Below are 24430 nucleotides of genomic sequence, written 5' to 3'. Positions count from 1 at the left end.
TTACTTCTTAGTACATTAGGTAAGGGTGGGCAGCATGCATTTAAATACCTACCTGTTTATACAGACTGTGAAGGAAGAGCTATTACTAATGTGTATTTAGAAGCAAAAGCAAGATTGAGGAAACAATTTGCGAAATAAGTGAATATCGTCATGTGTAGACATATGTTTTATACACAGCCCCAAAGAAGTGATGAAACAGTAGATCAGTTTGTAACATGTTTATGTGAGTTATCCATCAAATGCCAATTTGGTGGGATGAGAGATGAAATGATCAGGGATCAGCTGATAGTTCTGTGTCGTAATAAAACAATGCAAGAAAGGTTATGGGCTTCGAAAAACCCGACATTGAGTAATGCTATAGAAATAGCCAAAGTTGTTGCGCAATCAGATGCGTGTATGAAGGAAATGAAAAAAAGACAATACAACAGGGGTCTCAAGTATAGAACAAGAAAATGTTAATGGTAGTAAATGCAAATAAAAGTGGAGATGCTTTTGGAAAGAAAAGTATATCTAGGAAAAAGTGCAATAACAATGCAATGAAGAATATAGATTATAATAAATCAGATGAGAAAATGTGTACTAGATGTGGTAGCACCTACCACACAGCAGATTATAGAAAATGTTATGGTTTTGACAAAGTGTGCAAAATATGTGGTTGAAGGGGACATTTCTTTAGGATGTGTAGTACATACAATAAGCTCAAGGTAGCTGTGGTACAAAATTTGGAGAATGCAATTATGAATGATGTGGATCGCACAGACAGCATTTTATGTGTCAATGAGGATGATTTGACATCCACACCTGGAAGGAGACTCAGACCTAAAGCAACTTTTAAGGTGCAAGGAAAAGAAATTGAACTGATGGTGGGTTCAGGTTCATTTTATACTTTCATTCCACAAGAATTGTTTATGTATATTTGGCCAGATACTGAATTACTTCCCAAATATATCAATACTGGAGGGTATCAGGGTGAGAACATTGATATTACTGGTTATATGCTAACCCGAATTTCATTCCAAAACAGGTGTGTGAAGGGGAAGATCTATGTAGCAAAAAAGGGACCACCAATTTTACATTGGGCACATCAATATGATTTCCATACTATCATAAATCCCAGAGCCGCACATCAGGTTATGGTTGTTGATGAGATCTTCACTGATACTATGTGGTAATCTATTTTCTGAAGAGATTGGTGAGCTGAAAGGTAATGTGCACAAAATTGTATGGTGTTCCCATGCAGCATAAGGTAAGAAAGGTTTCCATTATTGCCACACAAGAGGTAACATGTATAATTGAGGAGATGGTAAAACAAGGTATAATAGAACAAATTTAAACTTCCAGATGGATTTCACCAGTGGTGATCACAGGCACACCTGACGGCAGTTATAGGTTCTGTGTGGACGTACGCACTCTGAACCAAAAAAGTGTGGTTGACAATGTATCTTTGCCAAACATAAATGAACTTATTTTGGCACTGAAAGGAGGAAGATATTTCCCAAAATTAAACCTTCTGTTAGACCTGGCACCTTGGCGTGAGTTTCCCTTCCACTTTTTGCTGATGCGCCTCAGATGTTTTGCTGGTGTTCGATGCTCATGGCACTGCGCCACGGCCAATCCGTGCCGCAGTGCAAGTGCTCCGCATGTAAAGTGTATGTGTAATTAATTTCCACGATTGGATTATTTGGTTTACTGTCAGTCCCCTGTAAAGTGCACGAGGAGTGCCGGGGTTTGTAGATACAAATGCTGCTAGTGGGTCTGCAGCGCTGGTTGCGCCACCCAAAGAAGCGGCCTCGTAAGATATGTCTCGGGTCGCCATTGCTGACCCCGCGTACAGTCTCGTACTGTCACGCTGACTGCGCAAGTGCCCACACTTGCCAGTCCCGGACCCTTCCCTCACCTTCATATCAGTCACCCCTATGGTAGGCCTTCGGGCAGGGTGCATTGTAAGCGTAAGGTAGGACAAGCCTAGAGTGTGGCATGTCCTAGTAGTGAATTACCGTCCTTTTTCGTTCTTCACTATTGAAGGGCTACCTGTTCTCCTAGGCCAGATGAGCTGTCGGACCTATTACACAATATAGTCCCGGCAGGCTCAGGGAACACGGTATTAGTATGCTTGAACTCAGAATAATAAAACACTTCCTTTAGTAAGGTTTGTTTTACGATCCTGTGTTTGCAAATGCTACTTTTAGAAAGTTGAGAAAAAGAGAAAATGCCAGCCCACCTTCTTTTGTTTGCCCCACAATTTAAGCAACACATCAATATTATTTAAATATGTTAGGTATATTTATTTTTACCTGTTGTTTCTCTTCAATTTTTGAAAAAATTATTGGTTTATGTCAGAAAGACAACACTACACATATATCACATATATACAACAACTTATATAAAACATTCACCAAAAAACATTACTACATAAATATATACATTCACTGTACACAACATTGCTTATACACTTCTTTACTGTTCCAAAGACAAATGTCAACTCTTTGCCTTACTGACCAACAATGATTGTAATAAAAAGAACAGTAGTGAACAAAGTCACAATCAACCAGAGATATTACATAATAATTCACAAGTCACTAATCATAAATGATTCAAATTTTTTTTATCTCCGTTCTGCCGACGCGTTTCGAACACCAATAAACAATTATGGGTTCTCCGCAGGGCTTTGTCACTTTTATCCTAACTGTAGCCGTTTATTCTCCTCTAACTGAATCTGGGTCTTTGAGATGCAATCTTTGTGATTCCGTCTCTGGGCGTGCCCCTACAGCTCAGCTCCCTTTAAACCTGATTGTATCCAATCTTAATTTTGGGGCATCTCACTTCGTGTGTACGATATTTTTAGCCATGCGAGTAATCTTCTTTCAATCGCATTCCCGCACTATTTTCGGCTTGCTACAGCGTCTCGCTCACCTCATTGTGAGCGAGACGCTGTAGCAAGCCGAAAATAGTGCGGGAATGCGAGTGCACCTTGAATGGACTAACGCGGTGGGCACAGCGGGAGTCCGGCAGACCGATTGAAAGAAGATTACTCGCATGGCTAAAAATATCGTACACACGAAGTGAAACAACAGGTAAAAATAAATATACCTAACATATTTAAATAATATTGATGTGTTGCTTAAATTGTGGGGCAAACAAAAGAAGGTGGGCTGGCATTTTCTCTTTTTCTCATTTATTAAAAGGTCCAGCTAGTCCCACATTTCAAGGACCTAACTCCTTTACTTCAAAAAAACTTTTAGAAAGTTAGCCTTTGCTCGCCTAACTGTTCAGCCGCCTCTGCCAGGATGTGTATCTGCTGTCTGGGTTTGTGTGAGTGACAGGGCTGGGAGATTCCCGGGGATAGTCGGGTGCTCCAAGTGGTGAATGGGGTGCTTACACCAGGATGGGTGGGCGTAGTAATCCTTGACTCTGAATAGGGTTGTGCTCCACCACCACAATGCTGGTTCCACCTCCTGCGGAGCGTCCGATGTCTCTGCCCTGCACCCTGAAAGAAGACGGCAGCGTCCTGTCAACAGAGTACTCCAGAACCGGGTTGAACCAAGCTCAGCCCCCCTGGCCTGCAAAGACAAAAGAAACGCAGTATAAATATAGGAGCTCTGCTCCTTACAAATCAGATCCAGTTTTGACCACGACGAACCTCTGCCTGACTAGAAGGACCAAGAGAAGCTGAAGGACGGAAACCAGTCTGTATCCTGTTAGACTGGCCTGCAGTGGTGCCTTGCTGAGAACGGAGAGGAAAGGACCAGAGAGGACTTTGTAGACTTTTGCCTGAAACGATCTCCAAGGGCTTGATCGAGAGCTTGCCCCCTGAACGGAACCCAGGACCATTGGGTTCTATCTGCTTGTGCCCGTCTGCTGTTGGGCCTTAGTTCTTATTCCCTCGCCAGAGTTGTGATTCGGGTGCCTTCGCCCCCTCCCAGGTCGTGACAGCTCTGAGCCTGGTCGCCCCGCCGTAGAGAGCCCCGCTCATCCCTGAGTCGCTCTCCGCTTCAGTGCCGGGCCGCCCGCTCTCCTGTCACCTCGCCGCTAACGGAGCGCGTTGTGTGCCTCTCATCTTCTCCAGCCGGAATCTGCACGGAGAGCATTCCATAGCCTCGGACGGACTGTACATCGTAACGTACCCGACTGTCTCGCTTTGCCCTCCTGCATGCCAAGGCTCGTGCCGCACCTCAAGAAAGGCCTCCCCGTACAGTGGTACCGGAAGCATGGTGCTGCACCCGTCTGCCCGAGAACGCGACGCCCCTCACAGATCCACGAGTACGACCCGGCGTGCTAAGAAGTAGTACGTCCTGCAGGCCTGAACGGCGCCTCGCCCCGTGAGCTGCATCGACCCCGGATCGCCGCAACCCTCCACAGTCTAGCTCCCCCGCCTCGCTCCTCGAGGGGGACCAAGCCGGAAAGATCCTCTGGAGAACCGTCGGCCTCGTCGAGGGTCCGCCCTCACCATTAGCCGCGCATGAAACGCCTCGGACTTCCACAAGCAAGGTACACATGAACCCCGTCCTGAGTTCATATCAGATCCAGGGTCCGCAACGTTCTTATTTCCCTGTCATCGTACCTTGCTGAACAACAAACATTTGAAGACTAAGCTTGTCTATTGTAATCTGGTGGCCTCAAATTGCTAAATGTTATTTGGTCTTGTGATAATCCTGCTTGAATCTATCTTTTATATAAAGTATACGTATTTTTGATAAACCATATGACTTGTGTCCATTTGTGGTGGGTCAGTGGGTTTACTGTGTGTGATCATAAATGCTTAACTTACTATCGCCCTGAGGATTAGCCTTGTCTGCTCGCGCCACACTACCTAGAGTGTGAGCAGGGGTTATTCGAAGGAGTAGTTCCCTTGCCCTGACGTGGAGCTGAGGGTCCTTGCTTGTCACAAGTGCATACCTGTACCAACCAGAGACCTCCGGTTCCAACATTGGTACCAGCGGTGAGGATTTCGGATTTGCATTTATGATTCATATACAGTGAATTACTGATCACCACGTAGCGAGAGCAGACTAATAACGAAGACCAATAACGAAGCCAAGAGATCTCCAATCTCCAAAACCATGCCTGGTTCACTTCCCGCAAGAGCACCCTCTGTTATCACTGGAATCGACGATGTTGACTGGGAAGGGCTGGACAAGTGCAAAGCCAAGCATTTGAAAGCCCTATGCGAAAAGTTCTGAGTTTCCCAGGCGGGCTGCAAAACCAGAACCCAGCTCATCATGGCACTGAGAGCCGGGAAAGAGTCGAGAGAGCCAGAAAATCAGGTGGTAGTGGACACACCCGATAGCCTTGTCGAGGTACAGGGAGGCCCGTCGTCAGAAGAGCTGGCGGACAGGGCCGCAACCAGAGGGCATGAAGTGGAGATGGCCAGATTGAAAGGTCAGATGGCCATGGAGGAGAAAAGGCTCCAGCTGGAGCATGAGATACGCCTAAAAGAATTGGAGCTGAAAGCAAAGAGCTTGGACGCAGCTCCTGGTGGCAGCACAACGCCAGCCCAGGTAGACTCAAGGGGCTACGTATCGAAAGATGTGGTGAAGGAGTACTTTAAGGGAGATGACATAGGGCAGTGGTTCCGGGCCTACGAGGTAGCCATGTCTTCCCACCGGGTCCCTGAGAGAGATTGGGGAGCGGGGTTGTGGGGACGGTTCCTGACCGAGGGGCGGGATACCCTGCTAGATCTTCCTTCTGAAGCGTCCAACTCCTACCCACGCATGAAGGATGCCCTGATTAATCGATTTGGGTTAACTCCTGAAATGTACCGACAGCAGTTTAGGAAGTGTGTGAAGATTCAAGGGGGTACGTGTCTGGAGTATGTGACCTTTTTCTGCAGAGCGCTGGATGGCTGGGTGAAGGGCAGTAAGGTAAAGGATTTTCAAGGGCTGCTTGATTTGATGGCATGGGAGCACTTGTCGGATAATTGTTTTCCTGAGTTACGCCAGCACCTGATCGATAGCAAGCTGTCCAATCCGAGGAAGCTTGCTGAGGAAGCAGACCGCTGGCTCAGCACCAGGGTCCACAAGGGTCCAGTGGGAGACTCAGCCAAAGGGGGGCAGGGTCCCCAGCAGAAGAGTGGGGGGGACAAGGGAAAACAGAAAGGGTTCCACAGAGGCCCCCAAAGTAATCCCCAAGGGAACCCAGGGAAAGGTCCTCAGCCTCCTCCACCCCCGAAAACAACCGGGGCCCGACAGGTAAACCTGTTCAAAGAGGGCCCATCATCTGTTTCAGGTGTGCCGACCTGGGTCACGTTGCCTCTGACCCTAAGTGTCGCTTGTTCGCAAAACCCGTACCCACTGGTGTTCCACCCCGACAACTAGCTAATGTTAACTTTGGGGAGGAAGTAGCCGTCCAAATGGGTGGAGATCCCGTTCAGATGACCCTAGTCTCGCTAGGAGACAGTGAGATGGTCCCCGAGAACTACCTACCCAGTAACACTAAGAAATATGGGCAGGTAGTGACCATCAACGGTAAGAAGGCGGAGGCTCTTCGAGATACAGGAGCCAGTGTGACTGCAGTGAGGCAGCACCTGGTGTCTCAAGAGCAGGTAGTACCGCACGCTCACTGTAGGGTTGTCAATGCTGACAATTCTGTGAGTCAGTGTCCAAGTGCTCAAGTCCCCTTTGAGTGGGGGGGTCTCAGGTACTCTTCAAGTCGCTGTGAGGACCTCCATGCCTGTAGATTGTCTGATAGGGAACGATTTGGAGATCTCACCTTGGGGAAAGGTGGAGAAGACGTCTGCGGATGGTGGGTCTACCCGACTGGGTGTGCGTGACCACACGGTCCATGGCAGCCAGTAGGGGTGTTGAAGAGGTCCTGGAGCCTGAAGGAGAGGCCCAGGAACCGGCCTTAGAGAGGAGGCACAGGGGGCGCAGATAGCCGGCCCCCGAAGTTCCCACGGCCCAGGAGGAGGCAGACCTCGAGGGGGATGCCCTGGAGCCTACCGGGGAACAGATCGCTGAACTGGGAGACTTGCCTGAGCTGACCCATTGGCAGCAAGAAGGAGGTCCCTCCAGGGACGAATTCTGCGAGGAGCAGAAAACGTGCCCTTCTCTCGTGGGTATGCGACAGCAGGCTGCAGACCAGTCCAATGGTGTTCGGTCCGGAAAACACTTGGTCTACTGGGAGAACAATCTCCTGTATTCAGAGCCTAAGGCTACTGAACCTGGGTCAGCCTGTTTGCTGGTGGTACCCCAGAAGTTCAGAGCCTTCCTACTGGGTTTGGCTCACGATGTGCCCTTAGCAGGACATCTGGGGATGGACAAGACCTATGACAGGCTTGTCACCCACTTTTACTGGCCCCAGATGCAGAGGAGCTCAGGCGCTCACTGCCGAACTTGCCAGACTTGCCAGGCAAGTGGTAAGTGCGGAGGGAAGAACAAGGCTCCCCTCCAACCATTCCCCGTCGTCAGTACCCCATTCCATCGAGTGGGAATTGACATTGTGGGGCCTCTGGACCCCAAGACAGCCATGGGCAACAGGTTCATCCTGGTCTTGGTGGACCATGCCACCCGGTACCCTGAAGCCATCCCTCTGCGGACAGTGACCGCCCCCGTGGTGGGACGAGCACTGATGGGAATTTTCTCACGAGTAGGATTCCCTCTAGAGGTGGTTTCTGACAGGGGCACCAACTTCATATCGAAATATATGAAGTCCCTTTGGCAAGAGTGTGGTGTAACATACAAGTTCACCACCCCTTACCACCCCCAAGGAAACGGGTTGGTTGAGAGATTCAACCGAACCCTGAAAGGCATGATTATGAGCCTAGAAGGACCAATGAGGCGTAAGTGGGACGTCCTCTTACCATGCCTACTGTTTGCGTACCGAGAGGTGCCACAGAAGTCGCTCTGGTTCAGTCCCTTCGAGCTTCTGTACGGTCACCCGGTCCGAGGACCTCTGAGTCTGGTTAGGGAAGGCTGGGAGCAATTTCCCAGGAAACCTCCCCAGAATGTATATAGCTACATGCTGGCCTTCCGAAATCAGACCAGGTGATTCAGGCAACTTGCTGAGGCAAACCTGGAAGCTAGCCAGGAAGAGATGAAGCGGTGGTACGACCAGAACGCCACTCTGGTAGAGCTTCAGCCTGGACAAAAGGTGTGGGTCTGGCCCCAGTGGAGCCCTGTGCACTTCAGGATAAGTGGACGGGTCCATTTGAGGTTGTGGAGCACAAGAGTCCTGTCACCTACCTGGTGAACTTGCAAACTCCCAGGAACCCTTTGACGTTCCTACATGTTAACTGCCTGAAGCCCCACTTGGAGAGGTCCGAAGTGGGCATGCTGTTGGCAACCGATGACGGAATGGAGGAGGAGACCGAGCCTCTTCCGGACCTCTTGGTGGCCTCCGAGCGAGATGGGTCAGTGGATGGAGTTAACCTCTCACCCTCCCTGACCCCTGAGCAGCAGAGTGATTGCCGCCAGCTGCTGGGGCAATTCTCTGACTTGTTCTCCCTGGTTCCGGGTGTCACAGATTGGTGCGTCCATGATGTGGACACGGGAGACAGCTTGCAGGTGAAGCACAAGGCTTGCCGCGTGACTGACAGGGTACGAGCCTGCATCAAGGAGGAAGTCTCAAAGATGTTTGCTCTTGGGGTGATTAAGTCCTCCAGCAGTCCTTGGGAGAGCCCAGTGGTCTTCGTCCCGAAGGCTGCGACGCCGGGAGCCACACCCGAACTACGGTTCTGTGTGGACTATCGAGGACTCAATTCGGTCACGAGGACTGACGCGCACCCCATCCCCAGAGCTGATGAGCTCATCGATCGGTTGGGAGCTGCTCGGTACCTCAGTACGTTTGACTTAACGTCTGGGTACTGGCAGATCGCCTTAACTGAAGGGGCCAAAGAGAGGTCAGCGTTTTCAACCCCAGATGGGCACTACCAATTCCGGGTCATGCCCTTCGGGATGAAAAACGCCCCTGCCACCTTACAGAGGTTGGTCAACCAGGTGTTGGTTGGACTGGACGCGTTCAGTGCCGCCTACCTGGACACAGCGCAGAATTCAGCGGAACGTGGAAAGAACACTTGCGACACCTTTGGGAAGTGTTGGCGGCTCTGCGCAAGGCAGGTCTCACGATCACGGCAAGCAAGTGCCAGATCGGGCAGGGTTCGGTGGTGTATTTGGGACACCAAGTTGGGAGCGGCCAGGTGGCGCCCCTTCAACCCAAAATTCAGACCATCCTGGCTTGGGAAGACCCCAAGACCCAAACGAAGGTGAGGGCCTTCCTCGGACTCACCGGGTACTACAGGAGGTTTGTCAAGGGATACTATTGTGTTTTTATCTAAGAACCTAATTCGATATTTCTATTGTATGCCCTTGTACGGTTATAATAAATAGTATCCCTATAAAGGCATAAGAATCATATCCATATTTAGTCGTAGCCCATGCAGTCACATTAAGCAAGGCTACTTCCCCGCACTCCTAGAAAGCACAACGAGTTCTCTAAACAAACCAAACCTCCAGCAACCTGGGAAATCCCCAATGCTTTTGTTTTGATTTCGTCCTAGAACTCCTGTGAAGCACTGTAAGAACGGCCAGTTCTTAGTGACATCTTTATTGACGTCTTATGTCCAACCTTACGTCAAACCCGGCACCTTTCAGGTATAAATATACCAACGTTGCCTTAAGCAAACACACAGTGGTGGTTTTGGAGCAGAGCGGCTAACTACTTGCCCGAGAGCCCAGCTGATGCGAGAGCCCACGGACGCCGCCCCTCCCCTTTGACGCACTGAGAGAGACGCTGTCTCTTTCCCTGCCGAGAAATCCAGCTCCGGTGTTTCCAGATACCTTCGCGGGTTACTGGGATATCGAGTCCTGAGAGAGAGATACAAGACCTCCTGATTTCTATTACCCAGGTAGGGAACTGACTAAACCCTTAAAGAGAATTCTTGAGTCAGATTCTTGGCAAAACCAACTTAACTTAAACTGCTACTTACTTACTCCTTCCCATGTATTAGGCTTAGGCCAGGTACTCCGGGGTAGGCGTATTTAGAAACACCAGTTGAGTACGTTAGTCAATGTATATATGTATGTATATATTTTATCTATTTTAAAGTATCATATGGCTAAGAAACCATATCAATGCTTTTACAGTATTATTTTAGGATCCTCCTTTTACTGTACGCACTTTACTTTACTATGAGTATTGCAATAGTGGCAATTCATTTCTCTTGCATGAGAAAGAAGACTGCTCAATAAATAACACCTTTTTATTGAAATCGCCCGTCTCTCTATTCTCTGCAATCTGGTGAAACTAAGTATGCACACTTGACTGAGTGAAATAGCTGTCTATTGTTTTCACACGACTCTAGAGATACACTCTTATTCTGAGGGAGCAAAGTTGTCATGTTTTATGGTTGTCAGAAGCTAATCCCTTCTTGTCTATCCAGGGAGGTTAAACTCCTCCTCGTTTATTCGAGAAAGTTTCTAGTGACCTCTGAGCTAGCTGGCAAACCTTAAGTCTAATATAGTCAGTAGAGACCTGGAAGACCTCAGTCCTACGTCTACACTGCTGAATATATTATTCCAATGCGCAGAGCCTTTTGGGAATATAGGAACTACACTACATGGCGCCCAACGTTTGGTAAGGCAATAAATCTAACGCAAGACGTTAGAGTAACTCAGTCGTGCTTTTTCACACAGACCCTTTTTCCCGTAAATACTCCAAAATATGTCTGGAGTGGGTAAGAGGTTAAAATCCGCCGGAACTTAGTAGGAAGAGATTCCTATGTATAGTTTTTGGTTTAGTCAACGTTGAAGGATACAGTGTTCCAAAATATTGTGCACCTAATCTTTGTTTCCTTGAAACTTGATCTGAAACAAAAATCTTTCTGTCAGTAAAATGGGAGAAAGTGATGACGAAAGGGAGGCAGCTAGAATAGCAGCTCAACTCCTAGCGGATGACACAAGTCTCCGAGACAATGACCCGGATGCAATTATCATTCCGGTCAACATAAGAAAAACTATAACTCTTAAACTTATAGAAAATGGACTGACATCACGAGGTGGTACAGTCATATTCGTGGTAGAGGCCCATGAATATCGGCCGACAGAGGTAGTCTATTCATGGATAAACCTTCCAGAAGCAAACTCTGTAACACACAAATTCCACTATTACAAAATAGAGGAACCTCCGGAGGAATACACCCCGTTCGAGGAGGTGGAAATCCCATTAAATTACCAAGAGCACCTGCTCTGGTTTAAAGGCGCCCTAAAACATAATAATCACATTACCAGGCTCGGTCCACTAGGTAGACCAGGAGCAACTTGGCCGGTTCTAGCCAGCTACACACCACATCCAGACATCGAAAAAATGTCAGGCAAAGAACTCTTAGTTAAAATAAAAGAATTAACAAAGGCATATAGAGAGTTAGTTCAATTGGCAACGGAGGATATAACTTACCTCCAGAAATTGAAAGAAACAGATATAGCAGAACAGCCTTTTGAACTTGCCAGAATCATAGAAAAATCCTATGAAGAACTAGGTAGAGATAGTTTGGGTGGGAAACCAGTAAAACCCCAACTAACTGAAAATCCTGAAAAGATATTTATTAAAAATAATCTAAACACTCCAAAAAAGAGCTGGGATGGAAATAAACAATCCACTCCCAAAGAAAAAAGATTCCAGTCCAGAGGAAGGTCTCCTCAGCGGAGAGAAAGATCTCCAGACCAAGGACACAAGTCTCCCCAGAGGGAGCCCTCTGAGAAAAGATACAACCTTAGAAATAGGGATAAATTGAGAAAACCTGATAGATATCAAGATATTGATACACGTCCCTCTTGATCTTTTCAGACTTCCTCGCAGAAATCGGAAAGAAGAGGACGGTCAGAACACAGGGAAGAGCACGTCAAGTCCAAAGACAAGGAACCTGCTCATCAAAATAAAAAATTACAATTTCTGAAAAAGAAGGTAGCCAGTATCAAAGTAATCAAACATTCCGAAGATACTGAGGACACAGCTGAAAAACGGAGAGTGGGCCCAGACAATGCTAGACAGCGCAGCAGAAGTGACCATAGCTCGCAAGATCCTAATGAATCATCTGGAGACAGTGGACACAAATGAATACATTCAGGTGGAAACTGCAGATACCAGAGTTAGCAAACCTCATAAAATATACGAAATGACATTACGTATAGAGGGAGATAAGACTAGGAAAGTAAGGGGTCTATTTTGGGATAAACTTTCCAAAGGCTATGACATCCTTTTAGCTGAGAAAGACTGGCCGCCAGAGTTTGTCAGGGAGTGCCCTCATGGCGAAGAAATGATTATGCCTGCCTTCTCAAATCATATTTCAATTCATAAAAAAGCATTATATGCAAGAAAATGGGCAGTAGCTCAAGCTCCTGAATTATGTAAAAATCATTTAGGATGGGATAAGGACTCTCCTCCTCACAAAATCCAGTTAAAATGTCAACCAACTGCACAAAGGCAGTACCCAATTAAGCAAGAAGCTTAAAAAACAAGTCAGGGAGATCTTAGATCAACTTGAATACCAAGGGGTGATTGAAACATGCACCTCACAAATGAACAATCCTTTGTTTCCTGTCTCCAAGCCAGACGATTCATATCGTCTAGTTTTGGACTACAGACACCTTAACTCATGTTGCAAGACATTTGCAGTACAAAACTCACACAGTGCAGCACTAATGAATAACACCGTGAGCAAAAAATACAAAACAACATTAGACATCTCTAATGGATTCTTTTGTCAAAACATTGCACCTGAAAGCAGGTATTTGACCGCTTTCTCAATAATGGGGTCACAGAAAAATTTATGTCGACTCCCAAGAGATCCAAGAATAGCCCAGGATTATTCTCAGCAAGAGTAACAGAGTTACTACAAATGTATGATGATGAAGCATTATCATATGTCAATGACATCTATCTAACAGATGATGACTTGGATACTCACTTGAAAAGAGTAAACACCATAATACTTGGGTTTGCAGCAGAGGGTTACAAATTCAACTTTAAAAAGTCATGAATTGCCCATCTAACAGTCCTGTTTTTAGGATATGAATTATCAAGTGAAGGCAAAAGCCTAGCAGACAACTTCTTAGAGAAGTGCGGTGTACTCCAAGCACCTAAAACACTGAAGAACTTACAATCAATACTAGGTTTCCTGAATTTCAGAAGAACTTACATTCTAAATTATGCAGAGAGGGTTAAACCTCTCTATGAATTAATAAAACCTGATATCAAACCAATCAATTGGACTCAAAAACACACAGAAATTTTGAGATCATTGCAAACAGACATGTTAGCTAAAACAAAATTGCAAACTCGCGAAAACATACGCAACCATGTAATTCGAGTCATCCCAGGAAGATGCGGATTCACGTACCTGACCTCTAATGAGGGAGAAACGGTACCAATAGCTTACAAATCACATTTGTACACAAAAGCTGAAAAAACATTCAGTCTTGCGGAAAATATTGTAAATGCGGTTCAAACAGCTGTAGCAAAAGAAAGAGCCCAAGCCCAAGGCAGACAGATAACTGTTTTAACAGCAGAATCAGCCTTTGAGGCATTAACAAGCCCACACAATTTGACTACCGTGGCATTAGATCCAAAATGCATACAATGGGAAAATTCTCTTGCTACAGAAAAAGTGAAATACTATTTTGACCCGAACATGAAAAAACTGAAGGATCTAACATATGAAAAAGAATATCCTCTGCCAATCGAAATTCTGCCTCTACAACATTAGCCTGTATAATATATACAGATGGATCAGCACAACCCGAGGTTGGGGGTAAGCAAGCTTACAGTGCTGCGTGCATGGTTGTTAAATGCCGGTGGCACGGAGGTAAATTGAGACCACTGGTAACTATGTCTCAATCTGTAAAAGATAGTTCGGCTCAACGGACTGAACTACTAGCTTTAAAGATGGCGCTCGATATTGCTGATCGTGAATTCCCGACACTAATAGTGTGCGATTCGCATTACTGCGTCAAGTCTTATAATAATGACATGCAGAACTGGGTTCAAAACGATTACAAAGATGACACAGGTGCCACAATAAAGCATAAGCAGCTTTGGGGACAGGTAGTTCTTTTGCAGAAAGAACTACGAAAGACTCACGTGATACATACACTGAGTCATCAGCATGCTGGCGTTCACGTTGCAGGGAATTCATTGGCTGCCACAGCGGAAGCAACTAATCCGGCTTCCGTAGCCACAAAAAAGAGTTCAGAAAAATACATAGACGGGGAAACCATGCTGGCGGTAAAAACGTCTTCAAAAAGCCACTGTGCAGCTCTACCCGTGAACTATCCACTCAATTATACATATATAATTGATGCAAACTCCGTTCCTTTTGCTCGAATCCCTGGAGTGGGGGATAGAGTAATTCCAAACACGAACAGGAGAGTCTTTTTAATAGCAGACGCACACATGGGATTGGGTCTAAGGCACCAAAAGATCAAGGAATCTCTGAAAGAATTACAATCAGAATACTGGTGGCCGGGAATGAGCCTGCAACATCACAAATTTGCAATAAACTGTCCAAACTGCAACAGAGATCGCAGTGGCGAACCAGCCGGAATTTTGCCATGGCTCTTCGTTTAGATAGCATAAGGCTATCTATACGAAATACCCAACAGAAAAAATGCGTCCCATTAATATTTAAGACTAGATTCACTTAAAATTGCAGACACCAGCACTCGGCTGACGCCAGAACTGTTATAAAAGATTTGCGAGTCCATATCGGCACATACGCAATTGGCATGCTACATTCTGACCAGGGTCCTGCTTTTAGCTCTCGAGCTTATAAGGAGGCCATGACCAGCATGGGCATTGCATTGCGGTACTCTTGTCCCTTCCATCCTGAGGGAAATGGGATTGTCGAAAGAAAAAACCGGGACATAAAGCAATCTATAACGGCGAGGGTATTAGGTTCGGGTGATGGGTGGGTCCAATATTTAACAAGTGTCCAACGTAGTCTTAACAATCTGCCAAGAAATTCTCTGAAAGGTTTCAGTCTGTACGAACTATTGTTCGGGACTAGAATGCATATTCAGGACTTAGATAGTCAGACTTCAGTGGTAGAAGAAAAATGCTTTGATATCAAAGATCGTTTGGCTATTTTACAGGATTTAAATGAAACAAGAAAAGGCCTGAGCAACGTAAAGTTAAAACAGCAGCCAACAGCCACTGAAGATAAACCACCTGTCCCAGCAAGGCCTGTCTGGATTCCTATAATTGGGGATCTGGTCAGAGAGAAGATCGCGATGAAGAAGGAATTTGGGCCTTCTTACAGAAAAGCAGTACCTGTCTTAGCTGTCAGCGGAACAAGATCAGTTGTACTACCGCCCCTTGCTGGTAAAAAGGAGAACCGAGTTGCATCCATCGACATGGTAAAACCACAATCATGTGGCCAATAATAAGTAGTAGGCCCAGTGGACTCCCAAGAAATAGCAGAGTACCAAAGTTTGCTACAATACAAGAGGTTCAAACTGAGAGACTAATCACATTTGATAAACCTGCAGTGAATCAAAAAGGACTATGCAACAAAGCCATGGAACTTATGCCTCTTAAAACCCAAATTGCAACAGTTCGTCAAGAAACACCTGTCTACAATGATGTAGCCTCAGAATATGCTAATGAAACAAAAAATGCAAAAGCAAATGAAAATCCGGAAGAAATTCCAACAATTAACAGAACTGCATCTGGCTACTTCATCAATTTCGATAACTTTTCTGAAGATCCAAGCGAACCTGAAGAAACGCCAGCAACAAAAACTTTTAAAGACAAAGTAACTGAACTCTTTCATCAACTCAAAGAAACCTATCTGATTTCTCCATGGATTGAATTTTGGATTGTGTTAGGTGTACTTTTCCTCCTGCTTTGGCTCATCATGTTTCTTTGTTTGGGAAAATTCATTAAGGGAAAATACAGTACAATGGACACAGCAAGTCAGAACATCAACTTGGTCCTAAAGCCACATAAGTCATCTCAAATCGAGAAAAGAGAACTAACATCAGTGAATGTCACAGCCAATCCAATACCCGGTGGGGTAGCATGGGACAAAACGGATTACGAAATCTATGGCCCGGTTGAGCTCTTGAAATATCCACACCAGTTCAAGGTTTCATTAAGTGACTTTGTAAAACCGAGTACATTCTCTGATGATTGGGACTTCGAAAGTATTAATGATATAATGTCAGATTTAGTAATGTCAGCAAAATTTACAGAACATGATTACTTAGAGGGTTCATCAAATTATGAAGAAATGTATTGCTATAATCACTTTGCACATCACTATTTGCATAAATCTGCCCAACCTAGAAATGTTTTTAATTATAATCAATGGGAACATTGTGCAACTCCACCAAAAGGTAGTTCGAAAACATTCTACGAGAAATTCCCATACTTCTCAGGGTTTAACACAAGTGATGCAGAAACATTTTATTTCAAACTGTTAAATAAGACAGGAATGAAAACAATGCTGACAAATACTAAATGGATCTATTCGGAAGCATTTTATGAAAAAATGATTACATTTGGTTTTGATTTCTGGAAAAATAAAATTGAAACAAAAACCATCTGGGGTACCAAAGATTGGCAGGTCCAAGGTTTAGAAGCATTATTTAGAGCCTGCATGATCCCAGAACAAATAATATTCTTGAATGACACCATTCAACAGACATCCTGTCTTGGCCTAGCCAAAATTAAAGACTTAAACAAACCGTCTATTCCAAAGCCAACACCTGACAGTAATAGCACTACAGATGTTGAGATAGACGTATCCCATATTTTTAACCAAAACAGAACACATCCTGATTGGAAAAAATGGTTGATCTGGCCCACAGACACAAATAACTGTCAAGATAGATTCCTGAACAAAATACAGGGGTTCAAATTGACCAGGCCAGACCCAAGATACTCCCAGAGACAACATCCAGGGATAGTTACAACATACAGTGTAGGGAAACTCTGCCTCGAATGGCTACAGAAATCCACATTGGCTGAAATTAAGCAACACTTGACATTACTTAAAGACGGTGCTGACTTGCGTGATTTCATAATGGGACCGCGCAAACAGCGTCAAAAACGTTTCATAGCGGCCGGTATATACGCTGCGTACAACGAAGCTTGGAAAGAAATGCAAATTGAAACAGCAGAGAAAATACGAGAAATTGATCGTACTAATTTGGAAAAATCACTTTTTGCTGTGGACAATGGGTTAATGACTCTGTCCTCCAGAATATATTCACTGGACAGTATTGTTTCATCTGCTATTGATATAATAGAGCAGGACTTACTAATGTTACAACACGGTCAGTCCCAATTATGTTCTATTGTACAGCTTGGCTGGACGTTGCAAAATCTGCGTTCAGGCTACGTACCATGGCGTTTAATCAACACAACGTCATTATTCTCTATCTTTAACCTTACTGATAAACAAATCAGTTTGGCACAAAAAGGAGCAGACTATACGATTCTGAGCATTGAAAAACTTGAGAGATTACCATTGACAATGTCAGAAAGACCGGTCCTTGAATGGATAATACACGGAATAATTACAATTCCGATAGCAACTTTCCAATTTAAATACTGCCAAGAGTATATACCAGTGGGCCAGTATGAAAGGTTAGGTAAAGGGTACATTAAGTCATCATGGACATTGCCTTACACACACACATGTTATAGTGAAAAGAAACAGAATGTATTTCTTAGTGGTAACAATTGTAAATGATCACTAATCGGTATACTTCTGTGTCAAGGTATTAACTTGCATGGGGCCTGTGAGGGGACTTCAAATAACCTTTCATGTCACCAGCATGGCACACCTGCAACACAGATAGAGGCATTCTTTAGACGGCTTTCTAACGGGAGCTATATTCTAATAGTGGACCACAGCTGTTGTGGCATGGTGCCAGGGAAAGCCTATCTCGTGAGCGTGAGTTCCATGGTCACTTGCTGTATTCAAGTATTGTATCCAAACAGCACTCCAGATACGGAGGCAACAATTTGGCCTTCTTTGAATATCTCTTCTATTCGAATTGATACTTTAAGCAGAATAAAGTCTGTTCTTTTACAGACAACTGTGCCCTTAACGTCATCAAAAGAAACGTATGATCTGCAAGTTGCAAGGACAACGGCAGAGATACATAGCCTTTTATCAACAAATTGCCCGGTGCATTTCGCAGAAATGCTAAGCCAAATCCTAAATATGTCAGATACCAATGGCATCCCACATGTATTTAAGACAATTTTTTCGGGACAGTTCTGGGCATTTTTCCTAATTTTGTCCATTCTGTCTTTGGCGGCCTACCACTCCTTTTGGGACTCGTAGCAGCAATTTTATTTTTGATCGTTCTGCTCCGATATGGCAAGCCAAGTCGCAGACAAGACTCCAGCAACGATGGAAGAAACGACCCTAGCTATACGCTATCGGGACCGCATAACTAAAGTCCTTGGATTAGCCCGGCTAAGAGATCTGAATATGACCTGGTTTCTTTCATTCAGACCCATCTGGCAGAATTGCATCTTACCTGTGCTTTGAAGTATGCTATGCGGAGAAGAATGCGTGTTGGACGTCTGTCTTACACTACCATCAGCAGTACCATTGGATACAGATACTTTGCTAAGTCCTGTAACGGCTCATGCACCGTGTTGTCCCCAGCGGCTACCCATTCTGATGACGGCATTCGTTGAAACTTCGCCACTACGATTAGGTGGTAGTGAAGTACGAGATGAGAGCAGCATCACCCAGGTACGACCTTCTGTGAGCATTGCTGATCCTGACATCGATGATAGCAATCATTCTCACGACTGCACTGTTGAGGCATTTTCAAACTTGGTCGACCTTTCACCTGAAGCCGTAGACCAATTTTTTACGAGTCTATCTGAAATGATGTTCTCCCCTGAACAGAAAGAATAACTTTTTAAGCAACAAGTACACAGCGTTCCCTGAACTCTGAATTCGGCCTTCAGCTTTGATAAACAAAAGCTACTGAAAATATTTGGAACTATTTTTTTCCCTTGAAAGCAAATTTTTTTTTTCCCAATTTCATAATATTTACCTTTTTTTCTGGCACATGTACTCTGCTTGAAGTAGAACTATTCTTAGAGAACAGAGCTTCTATTTTAGGAACTCTAGAGACAATATATTACCTCAGCCTCCAGCACATTTACAGTAACTGTATTTATATGTGATGGAATGGTCTCGACATTCTTTTCTGTATTAAGAGCCATTTCATGTGTAAATTTCGCAAATCATTCAGCTGATATATATATGCATCTTTTTTACTGAATGATAACACTGCTTGAATAGCATACAGTACCAATAATCATTTTCGTGTATTTCGCATATACCATTTCAAATGCAAGAAATGTATTTTGGGGTGGGTTCGAATACACATGCACTTTTATATGTTTACTATTGCTTAGTTTTAGTAATGATGGACATTAGATCGTGGAGTGGGTATTGTGTTTTTATCTAGGAACCTAATTCGATATTTCTATTTTATGCCCTTGTACGGTTATAATAAATAATATCCCTATAAAGGCATAAGAATCATATCCATATTTAGTCGTAGCCCATGCAGTCACATTAAGCAAGGCTACTTCCCCGGACTCCTAGAAAGCACAACGAGTTCTCTAAACAAACCAAACCTCCAGCAACATGGGAAATCCCCATTCCTTTTGTTTTGATTTCGTCCTAGAACTCCTGTGAAGCACTGTAAGAATGGCCAGTTCTCAGTGACATCTTTATTGACATCTTATGTCCAACCTTACGTCAAACCCGGCACCTTTCAGGTATAAATATACCAACGTTGCCTTAAGCAAACACACGGTGGTGGTTTTGGAGCAGAGCGGCTAACTACTTGCCCGAGAGCCCAGCTGATGCGAGAGCCCACGGACGCTGCCCCTCCCCTTTGACGCACTGAGAGGGACGCTGTCTTTTCTCCTGCCGAGAAATCCAGCTCCGGTGTTTCCAGATACCTTCGCGGGTTACTGGGATATCGAGTCCTGAGAGAGAGATACAAGACCTCCTGCTTTCTATTACCCAGGTACGGAACTGACTAAACCCTTAAAGAGAATTCTTGAGTCAGATTCTTGGCAAAACCAACTTAACTTAAACTGCTACTTACTTACTCCTTCCCACGTATTAGGCTTAGGTCAGGTACACCGGGGTAGGCGTATTTAGAAGCACCAGTTGAGTACGTTAGTCAATGTATATATGTATGTATATATTTTATCTATTTTAAAGTATCATATGGCTAAGAAACCATATCAATGCTTTTACAGTATTATTTTATAATCCTCCTTTTACTGTACACACTTTACTTTACTATGAGTATTGCAATTGTGGCAATTAATTTCTCTTGCATGAGAAAGAAGACTGCTCAATAAATAACACCTTTTTATTGAAAACGCCCGTCTCTCTATTCTCTGCAATCTGGTGAAACTAAGTATGCACACTTGACTGAGTGAAATAGCTGTCTATTGTTTTCACACGACTCTAGAGATACACTCTTATTCTGAGGGAGCAAAGTTGTCATGTTTTATGGTTGTCAGAAGCGAATCCCTTCTTGTCTATGCAGGGAGGTTAAATTCCTCCTCGTTTATTCGAGAAAGTTTCTAGTGACCTCTGAGCTAGCTGGCAAACCTTAAGTCTAATATAGTCAGTAGAGACCTAGAAGACCTCAGTCCTACGTCTACACTGCTGAATATATTATTCCAATGCGCAGAGCCTATTGAGAATATAGGAACTACACTACAATACGGCGCCATCGTTGCCCCTTTGACAGAGCTGACTTCGAAGAAGCAGCCCCGAAAGTGATCTGGACCGACGCCTGTCAGGTAGCATTCGACACCCTGAAGAAGGCCATGCTCCTGGCTCCTGATTTCTCCAAAGAGTTCTTAATGCAGACAGACGCTTCAGAGCATGGGATAGGGGCTGTCCTTTCACAAACGACTGAGGAGGGCTGTGATCCCCCTGTGGCCTTATCAGTCGGAGGTTACTTCCACGGGAACAAAAGTAGAGTGCGATTGAGCGTGAAGCTTTTGCTGTGGTCTGGGCCCTGAAGAAGCTAAGACCCTACTTGTTTGGGTCTCACTTCCGAGTTCAGACAGACCACAGGCCCCTCAGATGGTTGATGCAAATGAGGGGGGAGAACCCGAAACTGTTGAGGTAGTCCATTTCTCTACAGAGTATGGACTTTACGGTGGAACACCGCCCTGGCATAGACCACGCCAATGCTGACGGTCTGTCAAGGTTTTTCCGCCTTAGTGATGAGGAACTCCCTGGTGTAGGGTAGTTCTCCTCACCTTTCAGCTGGAGGGGACACGTGTTAGACCTGGCACCTTGGCGTGAGTTTCCCTTCCACTTTTTGCTGATGCGCCTCAGATGTTTTGCTGGTGTTCGATGCTTAGGGCACTGCGCCACGGCCAATCCGTGCCGCAGTGCAAGTGCTCCCAATGTAAAGTGTATGTGTAATTGATTTCCACGATTGGATTATTTGGTTTACTGTCAGTCCCCAGTAAAGTGCACAAGGCGTGCCGGGGCTTGTAGATACAAATGCTGCTAGTGGGCCTGCAGCGCTGGTTGCGCCACCCACAGAAGCGGCCTCGTAAGATATGTCTCGGGTCCGCCATTGCTGACCCCGCGTACAGTCTCGTACTGTCACGCTGACTGCGCAAATGCCAACACTTGCTAGTCCCGGAACCTTCCCTCACCTTCATATCAGTCACCCCTATGGTAGGCCTACGGGCAGGGTGCATTGTAAGCGTAAGGTAGGACAAGCCTAGAGTGTGGCATGTCCTAGTATTGAATTACCGCCCTTTTTCGTTCTTCACGATTGAAGGGCTACCTGTTCTCTTAGGCCAGATGAGCTGTCGGAGCTATTACACGCTATAGTCCCGGCAGGCTCAGGGATCACGGTAGCGCGTCGAGTTTAGTATGCCTGAACTCAGAATAATAAAATACTTCCTTTAGTAAGGTTTGTTTTACTATCCTGTGTTTGCAAATGCTACTTTTAGAAACTTAGCCTTTGTTCGCCTAACTGTTCAGCCGCCTCTGCCAGGATGTGTGTCTGCTGTCTGGGTTTGTGTGAGTGACAGGGCTGGGAGATTCCCGGGGATAGTCGGGTGCTCCAGGTGGTGAATGGGGTGCTTACACCAGGATGGGTGGGCGGAGTAGTCCTTGACTCTGAATAGGGTTGTGCTCCACCACAACAATGCTGGCTCCACCTCTTGCGGAGCGTCTGATGTCTCTGCCCTGCACCCTGAAAGAAGACGGCAGCGTCCTGTCAACAGAGTACTCCAGAACCGGGTTGAACCAGGCTCAGGTCCCCTGGCCTGCAAAGACAAATGAAACGCAGTATAAATATAGGAGCTCCGCTCCTTACAAATCAGATCCAGTTTTGACCACGACGAACCTCTGCCTGACTAGAAGGACCAAGAGAAGCTGAAGGATGGAAACTAGTCTGTATCCTGTTAGACTAGCCTGCAGTGGTGCCTTGCTGAGAACGGAGAGGAAATGACCAGAGAGGACTTTGTAGACTTGTGCCTGAAACGATCTCCAAGGGCTTGATCGAGAGCTTGCCCCCTGAACGGAACCCCAGGACCATTGGGTTCTATATGCTTGTGCCCGTCTGCTGTTGGGCCTTAGTTCTTATTCCCTCGCCAGAGTTGTGACTCGGGTGCCTTCGCCCCCTCCCAGGTCGTGGCAGCTCGGAGCTTGGTCGCCCCGCCGTAGAGAGCCCCGCTCATTCCTGGGTCGCTCTCCGCTTCAGTGCCGGGCCGCCCGCTCTCCTGTCACCTCGCCTCTAACGGAGCGCGTTGTGTGCCTCTCATCTTCTCCAGCCGGAATCTGCATGGAGAGCATTCCATAGCCTCAGACAGTCCGTACGTCGTAACCTACCCGACTGTCTCGCTTTGCCCTCCTGAATACCAAGGCTCGTGCCGCACCTCAAGAAAGGCCTCCCCATACAGTGGTACCGGAAGCCTGGTGATGCACCCGTCTGTCCGAGAACGCGATGCCCCTCACATATCCACGAGTACGACCCGGCGTGCTAAGAAGTAGTACGTCTCGCAGGCCTGAACGGCGCCTTTCCCGGATCGCTGCAACCCTCCACAGTCTAGCTCCCCCGCCTCGCTCCTCGAGGGGGACCGAGCCGGAAAGATCCTCTGGAGAACCGTCGGCCTCGTCCAGGGTCCGCCCTCACCAGTAGCCGTGCCTGAAACGCCTCGGACTTCCACAAGCAAGGTACACATGAACTCCGTCCTGAGTTCATATCGGATCCAGGGTCCGCAACGTTCTTATTTCCCTGTCATCGTACCTTACTGAACAACGAACATTTAAAGACTAAGCTTGCCTATTGTAATCTGGTGGCCTCAAATCGCTAAACGTTATTTGGTCTTGTGATAATCCTGCTTGAATCTATCTTTTATATAAAGTATACGTATTTTTGATACAACCATTCGACTGGTGTCCTTTTTGTGTGGGTCAGTGGGTTTACTGTGTGTGATCATAAATGCTTAACTTACTATCGCCCTGAGGATTAGCCTTGTCTGCTCGCGCCACACTACCTAGAGGGAGAGCAGGGGTTATTCAAAGGAGTAGTTCCATTGCCCTGACGTGGAGCTGAGGGTCCTTGCTTGTCACAAGTGCATACCTGTGCCAACCAGAGACCTCCGGTTCCAACACCTTCGCAGCGCATTCCACCAAATCAAATTACATAAGGAGTCTAAACCATTAACAGCATTCATCACTACAGAAGAGGCATTCCAGTTTAACAGGATGCCATTTGGTTTAGCGTCCACTGCTGTAGTCTTCCAAAGGATGATGGGTTCGGTCCTAAAAGGTACAAAAAATGTTGTGCATTTCCATGATGATGTGTTACAGTTTGGGGACACAAAAGAACATCATAATTTAGCTCTAAAGGAAGATTTAATAAAATGAAAGATGCTTGACTAACTCTGAAAAAGGAAAAATTCACATTTTGCATAGAGGAAGTAGTATATCTCGGCTACACGTTGTCTGCTGGAGGAGTTAAACCAAAACATGATCTTCTAGAGGCTATAAGAAAGGCTTCTGCACCTGTAGACAAAGACCAACTCAGGTCTTTCCTTGGGCTTATAAAGTATTATGCTAAGTTTGTGTATAATTTTGCAGAAAAAACAGAACAAATTAAGAAATTGCTGAGGAAAGGGTACACATTTGTGTGGTATGATGATCAACAGAATGCCTTTGAAAAAATAAAAAAAAGAGATATGCGAAGCAAAGGTATTGACCCCATTTGATACCAAATTATAGTCCATTTCCACAGTTGACAAAAGTGCGTTAGGTCTGGGGGATGTTTCAGCACAGTTACACACATCAGGTATAAAGACAGTAGCTTCTGTTTCTAGATCTCTCACCAATTCTGAAAGGAACTACTCAGTGATTGAGAGGGAAGCTTTAGCTGCAGCATGGGCAGCGGAATATTTT

Source organism: Lissotriton helveticus, chromosome 9, assembly GCF_964261635.1.
Source record: "Lissotriton helveticus chromosome 9, aLisHel1.1, whole genome shotgun sequence".
Classification (NCBI taxonomy): Eukaryota; Metazoa; Chordata; class Amphibia; order Caudata; family Salamandridae; genus Lissotriton; species Lissotriton helveticus.
Note: the sequence above shows the minus strand (reverse complement) of the source record.